The sequence below is a fragment of the Phyllostomus hastatus genome, unplaced genomic scaffold (assembly GCF_019186645.2).
Source record: "Phyllostomus hastatus isolate PE091 unplaced genomic scaffold, TTU_PhHast_1.1 phas_contig_40, whole genome shotgun sequence".
Classification (NCBI taxonomy): Eukaryota; Metazoa; Chordata; class Mammalia; order Chiroptera; family Phyllostomidae; genus Phyllostomus; species Phyllostomus hastatus.
Genome location: NW_025333872.1, coordinates 71,502,769 through 71,518,727, shown reverse-complemented (window position 1 = coordinate 71,518,727; position 15,959 = coordinate 71,502,769). Strand labels below are relative to the sequence as shown.

At 38.6% G+C, this 15,959-nt stretch overlaps 1 long non-coding RNA gene across 1 annotated transcript in view; it reads right to left on the bottom strand.

Moving 5' to 3' along the window:
- The window catches only part of LOC123821551, a 33,855-nt gene extending 18,346 nt beyond the window's left edge, over positions 1–15,509 (bottom strand). Inside the window, exon 1 of the long non-coding RNA XR_006786136.1 lies at positions 15,282–15,509. This is a non-coding gene — a long non-coding RNA (uncharacterized LOC123821551). The remainder of the gene's footprint in view (positions 1–15,281) is intronic.
- Between the last annotated feature and the right edge of the window lie 450 nt (positions 15,510–15,959).

Genomic DNA, 15,959 nt, shown 5'->3' with positions numbered 1-15,959 from the left:
TTTAAATTTGGGGTTTTTTTGTGGGGGAGGTCTGCCCACAGAGACCCCCATTCACCACGGATGAGAATAAATCTACCAAGACATGATCTGCTTGGGGAGGAAAGGTGGCTGATCTCGTGAAAGAAAAGGACCAAAAGCCTTTCCTCAACAATTTTTATTGGGTTTGTTTACACAGGAATTCAGGTAAAGCTCATTACTCATTGCTGGGAAGTAAGGATCAAATAACGAGAAACTCTGAGGGCCTGTTTTGAGTCAGAGTTAGATAGCTAAAGAGCTGTAAAACTTTGAGGAACAAACTTCTTGTTTGGACCCTTATTCAATTGAGAGCATTCTAAACAAAGCAGGTTTCACAGGATTTTACATATTCTTTCTTAGGCCTGATCACCCAGGGAACCCGCCCTTTCTAGCACAGGGCTGCACCACCCTGTCATTGTTCCAGGCTTAGGTGGAGCAAGAGAAGTAAGGCAACCGAGAGATTAGGACACTTTCTCACAGACAATGAGGATTCAAGCTATGTCAAAGCCGAGGGGCGAGGGTCCATCACCCCTTTTTGCTGTAGCCCCCCAAGTCCTTCCTTAGGGGCCTCCCATGTGATTGTGCCTGTCTTAGATCATTTCCCCCTTGGGGAATCTTACCTGTCATTGGGTAACCGACCAAGCATTGGGGTTCAGTTATGAATGAAGCAGCAGAAGCAGCGCTCCCACCAGAGAGAGAAGCTTTTGTCTCCTTGCTGGCTTATCGTCCAAGGTCGTTCCCTCAGCCTTATCCTTGGTGGGGGTTACAGCTTCTGATACCAGGCAGGGCGGTTCTCAACAAGTTTTAACTTGAAGACTTTTACAGTCCTTAAATATGGATTTTTGTCTTCGTTCACTGATTAAACGTGCTGGCAGATAGTAGGTTCAATAAATATTTGTTGAATAAGTTGGCAAAATTTTTAATGTTTTAATAGAAAAACAAAAGTTCTGTTCTCCTTTATTTAATCACAGCTGGACTAAATGTACTTATTTTATAAAATTGAGCCAACCTTAATTTACATTATACAGTAATTTCTTGTCATAGTGTCACCGTATTTTGAGGATGGGAATCCACTTAAAAATGTGCATGCAGATTGGAATTTTTTTTTACTGTTTTGCAAACTTTATAAGCATAATCCAATCCATAAGGCAAAATGACCAGAACACTTGAAGAAGTTTTGTTAGGCATCTTTTAGTTGAAAAATCAAGTGACTCATGTCATATGAAATGAAACACTGTCTTTTATTGTCTTAAGGGAAAAATAAGTTGAAGAACCCTTTGAAGGAAGAAAAACAAATATGTGGAGTAACTTTTATCACATAATTGAATTAAAAGTTTCCAAAATTTCATTGTCCATGAAGTCAACTCTTCATAATTTTCACACTTTAATTCTGCTGCAGTTTTATCACACCCAGTGAAAGCTTTCACAATTTTGCTTTTATAAAGAATTCAATCATAAATGTTTTTGCTGAATAAGCCAAATTTGAGAACTGTTGATTTTAGGAAAAGCAATGATTTATTGTTTAACCCATTTTTTAGCCATTGTTACAGTATTTTCAACTCTCTATTTTAAAAAAGAGCTATTCCACTAAATTGAAGATCTGTTCTTCATTTTTCTCAGCCTAAGCCAGCACACACATAAGTCAAAGAGCAAGTCTTCACTTTCAACTCCGAATATTTTAAATGTATCTGTAAAGATAAGCATCCACATTATTATTTCTTCTAATTTTCAACAAATCTCAGCATTTCTTTGCAGCCCATTAACACACAACAAAAACGAAGACAAACTGTTTGGGAGGAGGTATGGTTGCTGGGCTGCTCCAGGCTGCCGATTCACATAACTCACAGAAGGACACCTTCCCCGACATCAGCTCTGTAGACCTGTGTCTCTGCATGTACCCATCAGTGAAAGTTTTCATGTTTATTAAAAATACACCTCATGTATTTTAAAAATCACTTACTAATTATCTTACTATAAATTATCTGTATAAAATTAATAAAAGTCAATCAAATTGCTAAATTATTAGTGTTTAAAATGAAGAGCAAAATTATCATTCCTCTCTCAACCAGTCATTCCTGGATATCCTTCTGGTACATTCAAACTGGGGAGCATCATTCACTAAGTGTATCTTTTTCACCTAGCCAGCTTTTTTTTTTTTTAAATCCCAAACATATTTGACCATAACGTCAACAGGGAGCATCACCAAGATTTTTTCTTTGATATGAGGGTACTACTGGCCTCACAGAATAAAGTGTGAAGTATTCTTCTCTTTCTGTTTTGGGTTTTTTTTAAGAGTTCGTAAAGGATCAGTGTTAATTTTTTTTTTAGGTGTTTGGTAGAATTTACTAGAAAAATTATCTGCCCCAAATCTTTCTAGAGTGAAAAAAAAAAATTGCCTTTAGAAATACAATCTTCAAGTGAAATTTATATTCCAAAAATCTGTGTTGAGTTTATAATACAGCATACCACTGCATTTCCATTTCACAAACATGAATATGCTTCATCATTTTTGTAAAACTATATACCTCCAAAAGGAAGGATAATTGTTGAGGTGCCTTTGCAGTCTGAAGACAAAGACAGACTCTCTTTGTAGTAGAAGATTTCTATTGGCTCCTTACCAGTACTTTTGTCAGTCAGGGTTGAAATCAGGAGGACGGGGAAAATGGTGGGAATTTAAACACATAAGAAATTGGCAACACAGGTACTAGAATATTTAGGAGAACAAAATGGTGATGGGCGTACAGGAGCAAGAAGGAGGAAAAAGAAAATACCTAGGGAGGAAGTGTTGCTAACGTTCCTGGCTGGATAGATCACATTTGGTGCTGCACTATTGGAAGCTTTTTCGTGGCTGAACTGGAATGCTAAGAACCATTCCATACAGGAAAATGCTTCCATTTGTAGGGTAGAGTCTGGAATGACCTCACTTCGTTACCACTGCAAAACAATGCTCAGTTTCCATAAGGTAAGAGCTAGGCGCTAGAAGCTTTCCCTGCATCATTCTGATCTGCCAGTAAGTATCAACGGAAGCTACGAAATGCAGTCTGCAGCCTCCCAGCCCTGGCTGGCTACACACAGCAGAGGACTCAAAGGCTAGTGGCAAAACCCAAAACGCTTCTGTAGAACCAAGTCTAGAGTCCAACAGTTGATTTAAAAGGCCTTAAATAACAGGAAAAAGTAATAGAACATTGTTTCTGTTTATTCCAGTATTTTAAAGCAAAATAGGATAACATGTAGTAAGATCATTCACTTAGTTCTCAGTAAGTTAACAAAAGAGATTAATAAGCTTAAATTGGCAGAAATTTCAAACCATGAGAGCATAGAATAAAGAAAGAGGTTTGGTTGTTGCCCACCCCATCCACCCAAATTATACGCAGAATATTAACTTGTTTGTGACACAGAGAAAAACAAGGAATAAGTCTTTCACCACAAAAGTATTCTACTGATCCACCACCCCTCCCCCCAAGAAAAGAAAATAGAAGATTAATAAATCATTCCTGATGATTAATTAGAGTACATTTCATATCTGTGCCATAATCAAGCACTTCTAACCGAGGTTATACTAAATATATGAAGCCAAAAAATATATTTGTTCATCTAATATTTCTTTTTAATTTACACTCATGAGGTATTAAACAAAGCTTCCATAATTATTTAAATTTTAAACCCATTTCAAGAGAGAAAACATTAGAGGCAAAATCAATTGAAATCTTAACTTTTAAAAATATTTACTTTCCTTAACAATTCTGCTTTCTGAAATTTACTTATAAAGAGCTAATGGAAATTTCCAGAATGGAAAAGAAAGATGGCTTTCAGAAGGTTGTCATGAAGTGACTGGATTTTCTGGCTTCAGTCTGAGACTGGGGTCAGAGCCCTTTTAGGTCTCATAAGGTACAACGAAAAGGCAGATCTGGTTCTAAGTTACTCACTGTTACTGTCTTCAGATTCAGACGGTACATGTCCTGCAAGGTGGCACGGGCACACACATTAGCAATGGGAGGCACAAATGAAAGCGGGTGTCCTGGGGAAACTGACAGGCAGGGAAAACAGCAAGGCACGCACCACTCTCTGGCCGGCATAACCCACAGAGACGTGCTGAGCTGGGGACAGAGGGCATGTCATGGAAAGTGCTCTGGATGAAAGATCCCTTTTTCTAGAACTGGATAATGGATACTATTATTTTCCATATTGATAGAGAAAGAGGGGTAGGAAATGGCTACCTGATTTTGACAGGTTAACAAGGAGAGCTCTTCACAGTGTCATGAATAACATAGCCGTGTTGGAGAGGGGGTTTTCCAGAGCTCAGGCACAGTGTCTAACTGGCTACCAAGGAGAGGAGGAAATGAGCTGGCAATGCCAGTCATATCAAGTTATCTCTCCTTATTGTATTAGCGGACTACAGCAGCTAGGGGAAGACAAATTTAGAGGACTTAATAGAAAATATGTACTTACTCTTTTCGCTATAGGAAAAAAATGTTGCTATATTTTATGATGGCAAAAAACGATAAGATCACTAATGTACAATGTTATAGAAGCAAATATGTATAAAAAATTTTAAAGATATGAACAAAATATAATTTAATCTTTTAAATAATGTTTATATTTTGGTGTCCTAATAGAAAAATTAAATTTTTCCTTAAGAACAAGGAAATATTTTTAATCTTCTAAATAAATATCTTTCTGTTTACTTAAATTATATAAGCATGATGAGCTCTATTGTGTATACTCTATAACTTATTTTAAATAATATATTATGAAATTCTGAGTTACTCACCTGACCCTGATTAAATTACCATTACCATCCTTGAGGAAAACTTTCAATAAGTATATTTATGCTGACCATACACGCGAGGGTTGCTAATCTTCACAATTATAAACACAGAATGTCCAGTTAAATTTGAACTTCGGTTAAACAACAATCAATCAGTTCATAACCACTGTACTGGTTTATTCTACTCTGAACCAATTGTTAACACAAAGATTAGTAGATGACAGATAGATAAATGCAATATTGGGCACATAATTACACCAAAACATTTTTCGTGTTTGGTGCTCCTCAAAAGAGCATCACGGGAGTAAGGAAAGAAATAAAAACGAGACATTTTAAAACTGGAAAGCAGACCAAAGTGAAGCACAATAGTAAATAAAAAGCTAGGAAAATTCTTTGGCAAATGGAATGGGAAAACTGAGAGATAGTTAGAATGCCAAGCAATTTAGAGCCAGTTAATGAATCCCAAGGTCTCATTTCCTTGACCAAGGCCATTTAGGAGCACAGGGTTTCCACGTTGCAGATACCTGGACAGGATTGCTTCTTTCTTGGTCCCTCTCCAGTGACATTCTTTGAAGGTGAATCTGACCAGCGAATGACCTTGACCCTTCTATATACTCATTTTGATGTGTCAGCATATTAAATGATGAATATTCTGTTGAGATCCTCTCCTGAGAGGATCTCCCCTAAAAGTCCTGCCTTTAGAAAACAGATTAAAATCCCTTAAGACAAAAGACCCAGTGCATGTACTCTCTCTAGAGCATGCCCGCCCACCCCTTTCCTCCAGCATGTACCATTGCTTTCTTTCTCCTAAGCTCTAAGCAGGGGTATACAACATTTTGGCCTCAGTTTTTTGGAGGGCTGTCCAAACTTTTGGCATCTCTGGGCTACAATGGAAGAAGAAGAGTTGTCTTGGGCCACACATTACACAAACACTAATGAAAACCAATGAGAAAAAAAAAGGTTTTAAGTAAATTTACAATTTTGTGTCAGGTTAGATTCATAGTCATCCTGGGCCGAGTGTGGATGAGTTTGACACCCCTGCACAGATTCCCAGGAGACTTGCAACCAGGTATCAGCAGGCAGCAGCAGCTGGTCCTGGGCCAACCCCCTGAACCTGTCTCCAAGGACCCTGCTTTTGTCTCTGTGACTTGTTTCTTGTGTGCCTGCAGCCCAGCTGGCTCACTTCTTCTGCTTCTGTGACTTTTTTTTTAAAGGACCAAGGCAGCCTCACCTAAGCTCAACTGTTTCTCACATTTCCAGAGGGCCAAGGCAGCTCTAGCTAGGTCCCTCCTGCTGCTCTGATCTTGCCTCTTGTATCTTAAACCTATATTTCACTGTCCCCAGCTTTAATAAGTGCACCTTCAAAATCACCTGGACTCATATTGTGAACTCATCCCTGTACAAAAGCAAGAACCCACACATTCCAGACCCTGCCAGGGCAGACCCACTCCAGTCCCGGTCCATTTCTGGTGACAGAAGGGAGGGCTAACGGGAACTAATTGTAAATGGGTTGCTTTGAAAAGCAGAGAAGGTTTTAAGTTGATCTCCACGGGATACTAATGGAGCTCCTTGTTGTAGTAGGATGGTACTGACATGTACTTTCCAGGCTTGAAATCCTATGGCATGCAGCTCAGAAGAAAATGGGACAGTCCAAAGAATTCTTGTGACTTTTCCAAGCAAAAAGAATTCTTGTGGTTTTTCCAAGTCAAAAGAATTTAGAGCAGAGAGGAATTTATAGCTTAGAGTAGAATCAAACTAACAAAGTAGCTATAAACTGCTAACAAAAAGATAAAGGAACCATCAGTTAGGAAAAGAGAAGCTAATTAGATAAAGTATCTTCCTTTGTAATCACAATGAAGTTCATTTTATAAAATTTAAAATTATTGGAGAAACTTAGTTAATAGTGCAATATTTTTCCAGCTGAAAAGGTAACAAAGAAAGCACTTATATTATCTGTGAATTGTATTTGCCCTTATAGAAAAGTTAAGGACATGTACCTGAATATAATCTCATTACCATTTTGGCATATTTTCTAATATTTTATATGTCATTTTGTTTTATAGTTTTCACCATATAATATAAATATTATTTTATGTCTGACTCTTTTCTCTCAACATCCTATGTTATGTATACATTTAATGTCACTGTTTTAATATTTGCATGTGATTAATTTTATATAACTGGTAATATCTTGGTGAATAAAGTTTTTTTCCTTCAGATTTGCTATTATTTTCTTTTGAAAGATTATTAGGAATAGGATTTCTGAGTAAATAAAACAAACAGTTTAAAGCCTTCAATAGATGTTGCTGAATTGCCAGAAGCTAGTTTTCTAAATCACACACTATTTTATCAAAGAGTTTTCTTCTGCCTTGTCCTTCCGGCAATTGTCTATGATTTTTAAATTGACTGTAATGATTTCCTTTTTTCATTGCAATCAAAAACTCTAAAAGCACTCAAAACCTCTGGGAGTCACGGCACAGACCAGCCCTATTATTTCTCTTTCTCTCTTTCCGGGGACAGCCCCACCCTCCGTGCCCTCGCTGGAAACACAGGGAGCCTTCACTAGCGACCCAACAGCAGCCATCAAAGACGAGAGGAGAAGTACAGGGTGAATCTCAGGGGGCCTTCCACGACGCTTTGAAGTCTCAGTGGACGCTCGTGATCATTTTGTACTCACCTACAGAAAGAGATTATGTGACCTCATATTAATAACCAAAAGGTGGATTTTTAAATACTCTCTTTGGCTGTATTACTTATTTATCTTGCTCTGTTCCGAACTGTTAGGTTTACCCTGGAGACCCAACTAAGGTAAACCCTGGGGACTCCCCTGACCCAAGTCTCCGAAGCAGCCACTGATGTCTGCGATCAAGGGATAAAAAAAGTAGGTCCCTGAAACAAAGCATCGTTTCTCTTCCCCCACCCTACCCCCAGGTTTCCACTTCTGTCAGCTGTTTGGAGCTCTAATTAAAGCCACTGTGTTCCATCCACAGGCAGCCAGCCCTCAAGAGGTTGAATTACAACTCACCCTGCAGTCAGAGACTGGAGGCTGAGTTCCAACTCCTCAAGCGAAGTGGGGAATAACTGGAAATGTCTGATCAAATTTAGCATTGGTTTTCTAGCAGAGAGACAAAAAGTGGGGGTATATAATTTTTATTAATGTACAAAGCACAATCATCTCTGCCACCATGATTATTTTAAATTTCCCCAAATCCCCTGCAATTAATGACAAAATTGATTAAGTACTACCATCACATATTACTAACCAATGACTAAGATATCCAATGTGAGATACTCCAGCACTATTTCATCACTGTATCAAATTTAGTTCATTAATGGATACATCTTTCTCTTCCCATAGAATAGAAAGGATATGTGGCCAGGGGTAATGCAGAAACAAAGTAGGGTTGGACAAAAGTAGGTTTACAATTGTTCAAATAGAAAATAATACAGTAATTAATAAATAATACTGCAAGAATAAACTCTGTTTCATGTACTCACGACTACCTTTGTTCCATCCTGTATAAGAACTTCACAGCACTCTCAAGGATTCTAGGATGGAGAAATAGGTATTTGCACAAAAAAACAGTAACTAATATAAGCACTACACGGAATTGAACAGAAATTATAATAATATATCTTATATTTCTGTAACTTTTCAGAGTTCACAAAGTTTAATCTTCACAACAACTTTGTGCATTTGGTATTATTACCACCATTCAACAGATAAAGAAATTGAGACTTAGGTAGACAGATACTTATTTAAGTTTTCACATCCAGTAAAAGGTAAGGTCTAACATTGAGTTCATGACTGCTCTTGGCAATTAAGTATCTATAAGGTCAGAATTGGAGCCTGGCCTGATCAGCGGAGCACCCGTGACAGATGTAGGATTTGACTGGACCCAGGCACATAGGTCAGGTTAGGTACAACACAACCTCCATGGCGAGAGGATGGCCATTGGACTTCGTGAGATTTCTATTGGAATTTGGAGGACAGGAAGTAGACCTGTTTGCCTTAAAGGGAGCTTCAGGTGAGGCCAGAATGGTAAGGCGAAGTATTTATACTTTATTCAGTAAACTAATGCTTAACTAATGAAAATGCTGAAACGCGGGAGTGACATCATGTCTGGAGGAAACAATAGCAGACTTCACTCAATAAGGTACTTGAGTCAAAAGTATTCTTTTAGAAATTGTTTCTAGGAACTCAAGACTGTTATACTTTGGCAGAATAAATATTCAGACCACTAACTTTGGCAAAAATGTGATCGGTGTCATTGAATTATCACAATCTCATCACAGATGTTGCCTTGCTGTTTGACAGTAGCTGAAGGAAATCCAGTTACGTCAACTGCTTCTTTGTAGCAATGCCCCAAAATTCTAGGAATCATTTTTTGAGTAAGAAATTTGGGTAATTTTCATCTCTAATAAATAGTTTTTGTTTTTGAGGACTTGGAAAATTTCCTGAAGCACAGTGCAGTTTTTCTAAAGCCTTGAGATCCCCATGAAACTGGGAAGAGGGATAGCGTAGAGGAAGTGAATAGCATAACAGTGACAAGCATTTGTAGTGAATGGGGGGAGGCAACCAGACAGACCCATACCAACAGATTCAAATCTAGGGTTAGGGAACGTTGCTTCTTTGTCTTTCCTTTCCAGGTCACAGCCAAAGCATTCAACTTCCATCTTGCTGAGACAACAGAATAAAGGCTTACACCACTTGTATTTTGTCTAATAGACCTTTGCCCCTCTTCTAAAATCCTCTGTTAATGAAGAACCCAGAGAATCTATGGGTTTTAAGGATTCACTAAAATTATGCTTGTGAATACTACACCAAATACTTTTACAACAACATATGAAAGCAAGACACACCAGGATAAGATTAATTAATATTGTGAAAATGTTCTTAACACTTAAATATTGGCAGTGAATGCAATATAACAGAAAATTATCTTCTCACTTATTCCTCTTCTCCCATTCTCTGATTCTAAATTTCTTAATACTTTAAGGACATGCAAGAGTTATTTGTTCTCATATGGATTTTCAATAGCTTGATATAGTTGATACCCATGGAAAAGACTATAATTTCTCGGGCATTATTTGACTGTTGTAATTAAAAGGCAGACATCACTGCACCAAGTCAACCTGTATTTATTGAGCCTCTGTGCACCACCAATTTAGACATCATAGAAACCTGGTCTTTTGCTCTCGAATATTAAAATTTGATTATATGAGTAGAGAAACATATACATATCTTTGAGGCATTTCCAGAGTTGTCAATCTGTGAGCACAAAACACTATTGTAATAGCACAGATTAAATACAAACATGCCAAAAAAATTAGAGTGGAAATGGCAGGTTAGGCAGTTTGAGTAACAATATTTCTGACCACAGATGGTGCCCACATCCCAGCATGCACATGGAGAGTTTTTTAAGACCCCAGGCTTTGGCAAGCCCCGTTCTATGACCTACAAGAAATAGGTCATCTTCATTCCATCTGACTAAAATCCACTGACTGTGCCAGTCTTGAAAAAAGAAAGTCTCTAACAAACACAGTCCTCACAATTTTCAGAAGGATGGGAGACATTTCTTTAGATGCATAGAAACCCATAAGAAGATTAACAGTTTCTTTAACAAGCCCAAAGATCCCCCCCCTCAAGTGCTATGTACCATTATCAGAGAATAAAAAGCCTTATTTATTTCATTCAACAAATATCTACTGAGTACCTCTGTGGTCTGGTCACTATTGTAGGTCTTGACAAGTACAGCCATGAGCAAAGCTGATCAAATCCCTTCTCTCAGTAGATATATAAATAAAGATATAGGATTCCATGTGATGACTTGTAGTATGTTGGAAATGAAATAGAAAGCATGGAAGGTAGACTGGAGTAGGGATTCCATTTAAAACAGCGTGAATGGGCAGGTCTTGTCAAGAAGATGGTCATTTAGGTGATATTTGAGCAATGATCATAGAGACTGAAGGGATGAACTACATGGGTATCTGGGGAAACAGTGTCCCAGGTAGAGGGAATAACAGGTACAAATGTCCTGAGGCAGCAGTGTGGCCAGATATTGGAGGCACAGGAAAGAAGCCGACGTGGCTAGATAACAGTGAGTGAGCAAGAGAGAGAGAAACAGAAAAGAAACTAAAGGTGTATTGAGGAGCTAGGTTATGTAAGGCCCTTGGAGGTCTTTTAAGACTTGTGTTTCTACCCCAAGAAAAACAGAAAGCCATAGTGGGCTTTTAAATCAATGGATGACATGGTCTTATACATGTTTTAAAGATATTGCTCTAACCGCTATGTTGAGAATTTTTTAGAAACTGTAAACAGAAAATTCTTCTTTGCCTTGGAAAACATTGAGTTCATAAAACTGATATACAGGGATGGGCAGAAGGAGGTTTCCAGTTGTCTATATGAAAAATATTACAATAATTAATAAATAATACAAAAATAAACTTTTGTGTACTCACAGCTGTAACCTACTTTTGCCTTACTCTGTATATCAACTGAGAAAAGAAATTCCTTTTCCTTTGTACAAAACAAAAAATGTGGCAGCCTTCTCATTTGAGCATTTGGCTGAAAAATGGTGGTGGCATAGGAATAGACCCATACACCCTCTCTCCCCCGGTCACCCTGGTGACCAGTTGTACACACTGAGGAGGCAGTTGGTCAGGATTAGTTGCTTCCTTCCCACACTGGAGAATGAAAGGAAGAGGTAGGCCTCAGGAGCTTATTATTAGCAGATGCAAGGTGTACTACTCCCACTAATCAGCTTACTCTTAAGAGCAAGGGAACAGTATTTTTATTAATAAAAATAAGATTTTCCTACTTCAATTACATTCTCTAAAAATATATAGCACAATAAAATGCAAAATCTCAACCTGACACACAAGGCCTCATCAACACAGCCCTGTTCTTTCTCACGTTTTCCATTTTTTTCTGGACTCAGACAGGGAGCTCCAATCAAACCAAGCAGCTCCGCTCTGTTTCTGTGTTCATGCTACTTGCTACACTTAAAATGCTTTCCTGGCTCCCATTTTTCCTGGTCCAAATCATACCCAAGATGAAGCAATCAAATGAAGGTGAAAGAGCAAAAATTAAAGCAAAAAATGTTGGGTGACCCCTTGAATTTTGGTTGCACCACTTCAAACTTTCTTTTCCTTTCCTGCCACTGCCTACCTCACGGACGTGTTGTACACCAGCTAGACGATACATGGGGAAGTCCCTGCAGACTGCAGAAATAAAAACCACGTTGATTTACTTAGTCAACAAATATTTATTCCACTGAAAGGGAAAGGCTGTGGAGCCTAGAGAGAATGTGGGAAGATATTTAGGAATAAGAAAACTCAGTGGTAAGTACTGTCATGGAGTGGGCCTATGGCTGCCTGTGGGTTCTCTTCTCCACTGCACCTGGCCATGTGGTGGGAAGTAATCAGTTCCACCCCTAACATTGGGGGCAGGGCCTGGGGCAAATGTAAAAATGGAAGCCCATATTCTATATGTCACATACCTTCATAATCACCAAATTACAAAACTATGGTCTTTTTATATCACTTGAAAGTCTGAAAAATAGCAAAGGTGGCTGAATTTAATCACTGTTACACATTTGGTATTCTGTTTATAGACCGGTGTGATATGTTGAGTCATAAAGACAAACATTAATAAATCACCATACATTCCACTAAATTTATTTTTCTTGTCCTCGTTTTGACAAAATCATCAATGATGTGCTGTAAGTATAAAATATACACAGTTTGAAGACTTGCTACCAAGAAAATGAATGTATATCTCATTAATAATTTTGTATTGATCACATATATATTTCAAATATATTGAATTAAATAATATTTAAAATTTTCAAAACATACATAGCACACATTTATTTCACATGTTTAAGATAAAACTGGACATTGAAAAATCTAAAGCTAATTTGAGATAACCCTTTTTCATTTTATTTCTGAGTCAGGGGAGATGATAGAGCATTCTTTGGGATCACCGGTCCTTCAATTCTTTCCCTAAACAGACAGAAGAAGAACATATCAGGAACCAGGGCAGGAGGTCAAGAACCTGGCTCAAGATTTGAGGCTTTGATTCAGTCAAAGTCCCCCTTTGGCTATGCTGAGCCCTGGTTCGTCCCTACCTATGGAGTTATTGTGAGCTCCTGATCACCGCTGTGGCTGTGTAGATGGAGGCAGGAAGGACTCCAAGTCAATACTGGTTCCATGAATGGAAGAGCCTGCATTCCCTGGAGCATGGCAGGGTCTCAGAATGCCCAGAAAACCAGGCCCAGAAAAACTTTCTTCTTCACAGAGAGACCTGAAGTAGTGAAAGAATTTCCTTCTAAATTAAAGTCATTGAGTAGCTTATGAAATCAAGGACTTCAGAGTTCCCTGAAAACCTGAATTTAAAATGTAACTGAAAGTGATTTATAGTCTATCAATAAGTTCTACATCTTTTCTTTTTCCTTTTCTTTCTTTTTTTAGAGATCGAGAAAAGAAGGGAGAAGGGGAGGGTCATACGTGCCCCAGCCGGGGTCCAAACCCACAACCCAGGCATGTGCCCTGATTGGGAATCCAACCAGAGAAACTTCAGCCCTGCAGGGTTATGCCCAGCCAACTGAGCCATGCCAGCCAGGGCTTGGTTCCACGTATTTAAGCATAACAATGCTTTGGATTATTATCTGGCTAATTTAAGTAAAGCTAGCAGATTCAGGTAAGTCTAACTTGACTTAAATCTGTCTCTTTTTAATCTGAATTACTAAGAGTGTGGAAGTAACCCAGGGATTTAGGACATTGAGATGTGTGAGCACAGTATAGAGCCTGGGGCTTGATCACAGGGGCAGGGAGGGGAATTTCCTTCCCACAACAAGGAGAGCGTTTGGGAGAAAGGTGTTGAGGTATCTCTGTGGGGTCTGTACTTCTCATGGAGCAGCAGGGGTAGCAGGGAGACTAAGGGTCAGTTCACCTTCTCAACATAGGCCCCAGAGCAGAGCAAGATTAACACTGAGTGGGAAGAAGCTTAAAGTGGTTAAGAGGAGAAAAGAAAGCAGGAAATCTGCTTGCTTTCTTTCTCCTCCTCCTCCCTTTCGCCCTGTACAAAACACATACACACCACCCTCATGACAGAGGTATTTCCTGAGTGTTACAATACTGGGGTCATATCCAGGACACAATCTTGTTTCCATCCAAAGGCACACAGGCAAGAGGACACCACCCTGCTGCCCCCACATTGTCCTTAAGAAAGTGGTAATGAGGTACTTCAAAAAAAATTTCATGGTAGAGTGTACAAATACCCTCACATTGGTGACTGGGGCCACTGAAAACAGGCATCAGGCTCAGGACCTTTGAACAGGCCAAGTCAGAGGCCGGGAGGCCAAGCAGCCAAAGATGTGGCAGAGAGAGAGAATTAAAAGCTGTTCATGCTGAGTACCTGACCAGCTGTTATAAGAGAATGTTTGTCCAAGTGGGAGACAAAGGAGTGACACAATTGATCTTTGAACCAGTGAGATACAGGACTCCTCTGCCAGAGCTGTAAGACCTGGGGTGTAGCTCCAGGCAGGTAGAGAAGGGATTAAGAGGAAAAGGATAAAATCACGAACGCAGCAAACTGTGGCTAAATGTAACAAAAACATTGCTATTGGAATCAGAGTTCAAGTGGATGTTAACTCAGAAAGGCAGGGCAAACTTCCTCCCTGAATTTTTTGTCTTTAAATTTGTGTCTTTAAATTGTGTATCTTTAAATTTAAACAGTTTAGCCTCCTTGTTATTCTTTATTCTGGAGGACAGATGCCCATGTACATGTTGGTATTTGCCTTTTTTCATTATTTATTCAGCAAAAGTTTCACTGGCTTTTTTCTTCTAACTTGGGTCTCAGTGAAAAACAAGCACAAGAAACTTTTTAAATCTTTTGACTCATATCTTTTTACCATCTAATGTAAAAGTATTTCTTCTAATACACACTTTTGAAAGAGCTGATATTTGCATGAATAGTTAGTAGCCTTTGATTATGGAGAATATATATATATATTTTAAATTCCAATCTAAACAGAGCAATTTGGGAAACTATGTTAAGAGCATTTACTAAATTAAATTGGGACAAAAGATACTTGATCATTATTAAACCAGCTACAGCAGAGATATGAAATTGAGAAGATAAGTCATTCTGCACGTTATCAAAAAGAGGTCATGGTTCCGGACAACTGCCAATCATTTTCAGTAAAGTATTTTAAATCTGAGTTTTACACATGCCTGAGACATAATTTTATCATTGTAAATGGTTATTTTAAATTCGAAGGAAATATACATCATCGATTCATTGACTTTCATTATAAAAAACAGTAAAAACATGTATGTATTAAAAGGCATAAGTAATTATACTGAAGTGCTACTGATGTGTTTGTTTATGTGATGAAGTGTGTTCTTTCCTCTTTCCTTTGTTTTCTAAATTTTACAATTTCTTCTATGAATGTAAATAGCAAACGTGAAGAGAAGGAAGAAGTATTCTTACCTAGCCACAGTCATTCACCTGGAAAAGTCTGGGATTTATATCAGTTCAGTAGTTTCTTCTTTCTTGTCTTTTGGGACTGCTGAGAAACCCAGAGGAAATCCTACACCTCTGAAGGTCGGTGTGTCGCCGCAAAGGACAACCATGGAGTTTTCCTGGGCCTAGAGCCTGGCACTCTGGTGTTCTCAAGTCATCCCTCTCCCACTGCCCTCTGGACATTCCAGTCCTCCACTTCTCCCAAACCCCCTGCTTCACAGCCCTTCCTGTTTTTAACAGTTTGCTTCACCCACTTAAATGAAAGAAAAAAAAATAGAGCTATTTTGCAAGAACAGGATCAACTTTCTACATTCACACCAAGCCACCCAGCCTTGACTCCCTCATCCTCTTAAAGGCTGACTACCTCCTGCACCTCCTACCTCGAGAAGGAACTTCCCTCCATCCAAAGTTCCCTCTCTTGTTTCTGTGTCCTAAATTGTCCCTCACTACAGTCTCTTTCCTTTAAATATGCTCTCTTTAAAACATGTCCCCAACTCAACGTGCCACATTCCCCAAGTCATCTCTCTTATTTCTTCCCACAATCACAATTTCTGTAGCGTTCTTTGTCTCACAAACATTCTTTGATGTGCATCATTCTGGCATTCATGTATATTAAGCCTATGAAATTATTCTTTCTCAGGATCA